The following is a 2101-nucleotide window of genomic DNA, read 5'->3' as shown; positions in this document are numbered from 1 at the left end:
CAGCCTGGCCCGGCGAGCCTGGCTCTAGTGAGCCGGTTTGAGGGGATGCAGGCCAAAAAAATAGATGCACATAGTTTGGTTGCCTGCATGCCCCTAGTTGCATGAGACAACCATTTTTGACCCGGCGTTTGGTTGCCCGCATTGCATTAGGCGCACATATGACATGGTGTTTGGTTGCAACCAGCATAAGGTGTTGTCACCACTTCGAACTAGTGGTGAGCTTACCACACATAATCTGAACATGTAGCGCCAGCTACTTAAACAAATGACATTTCATCCTAACTACTATCAAATGACAGTTCAAATTATTAAGAGCCATTGGCTAAATAGGGGATAGTTCATTGGTGTTGCTGCTACTAGATCTTCCTCTTCCTCTACTTCTTCTGCTTCTGTTGATGCTTCTGCTGCTACTGCTCCTGGTTCTTCTTCTTCCATCTTCTTCAAATCTTGCACTAAACTCTGTTAAGCCACATTGCCTCTTCCCACTCCAACCTTTTGTTCTTCCAAGCGTCATTGTCAAATGCCTCCACACCATGGTCGGAGCTAACAACATCGTCAAGCTCGACCTCTTCCTCCTCAGGAACGTGTTCATCAAAGCCCCACTGGAGGATCTAGTTATGCAGAATGCAACAAGCAAGAACTAGCTTAACCTGAGTGGAGTATGGGTCGAATGGCTTCTGATCCAGGATCTTAAACCTATTCTTCAGAGCTCCAAATGCCCTCTCAACATTTACTCTAAGGCTGGAGTGTCTAAGATTAAACAGCTCCTGTGCACTCCTAGGATAGTTCCTACCAGAGAACTCATTGAGATGGTACCTGGTTTTCCTGAAGGGTGGAAGAATACTCGGCCGATATGCATAGCCAGCATCTCCAAGGTAGAACTTGTCGTCGGGGATGTTGATCCCATCAGGTCGACTCATGCTGTCACTGAGAATGTTAGCATCATGCGCTGACCCCTCCCAGCTAGCCAGCACATATGTGAACTTCAGATCAAAGTCAACAGCAGCAAGCACATTCTAGCTTGTGTAGCGCTTCCTCCCCCTGTATGCTGCAGACTGTGACCTAGGAACTCTGGCAGTGACATGAGTACCATCTATTGCCCCAATGCAATCCTGAAAATGGCATCACAAGCATGTGTCAGTGCTCAACTTGAACAATACAAGCATATCAAGCCATGAAAAGTGTATATTGTCAATGCTCACCTTGAAGTATGGATACCATCTTGGGCTTCCGCAAATCTTGGGTGGAGTCTGACCAGATGGTCTCCTGATCATCTCTCCTCTAAGCTCCCCAATAGAAAAAAGCACTTGCTTGAAGTACCTAGAGATGGTCTCCATTGATCTCCTGAATGTGTTGTGAATGACCCTGAACCTATGGTTATGGCCAACAACATGGAGGAACATGGCCACTTGCTCTTCGACACTGGTGTTGATGCTATCTTGTAGTAGCCCCCTACGCTAGAAGGTCTCGACAAGCCTGGCAAATGGTGTTCTTTTCATTCGAAGCATCCACAGAGCCTCGATGTCATTGTAGTTGTAGATGTAGTTCAGATTTTGGATCCTCTCTTGTTCCCGGAGAAATAATGGACCATAGCGGATCAAAGGTCTCCCAGCACGACGAAAAACTCTCTGGTGCATGAACATGATCCATGCCTGAATCACACTAATCAATGTTGCTGCTTGGCTTATCAGCCTCATCCGTGCGTCCGTAACCTAGTCAACATCGACGGTTCGTTCAGTGGGAAATCTATCCTGCACCTAGCCTAACGGCCTAACCACTGAGCTAACAAAGGGGGGAGGGGGTGCTGCTTACCGGCATCAGAGACGAGGACGGCATAGGGGGAGCCATGGCACAAACTAGGTCGACCAGATGGTGGCCAATAGCAAGGGGAGCACCAGATCCGCCGTAAATGCCGCCGCCGGCACCTCTAGCATAGATCTGAAATTGCAGCTGCCGCCGGTGGTGAGGCAGTAGGGAAGAAAGGGGATAGTGGCTATGGGTGAGTGAGTGAAGGGGGTGAGGCTAAATTTGGCGTCGGGACGGCGCGCCAGATTTCCATCTCCCACCATCCCCCCTCACCCTCGCGTCGCACACACCCATG

At 49.1% G+C, this 2101-nt stretch overlaps 1 pseudogene; it reads right to left on the bottom strand.

Annotated features, from left to right (window-relative positions):
- Positions 1 to 452: 452 nt before the first annotated feature.
- On the bottom strand, positions 453 to 1836 carry LOC147973449 (uncharacterized; annotated as a pseudogene).
- Between the last annotated feature and the right edge of the window lie 265 nt (positions 1837 to 2101).

Source organism: Triticum urartu, chromosome 5A (genome assembly GCF_056163025.1).
Source record: "Triticum urartu cultivar PI428250 chromosome 5A, HENAU_Tu73, whole genome shotgun sequence".
NCBI classification, from domain to species: domain Eukaryota; kingdom Viridiplantae; phylum Streptophyta; class Magnoliopsida; order Poales; family Poaceae; genus Triticum; species Triticum urartu.
The sequence above is the reverse complement of the archived record's forward strand: the minus strand, read 5'-3'. Positions and strand labels throughout refer to the sequence as shown.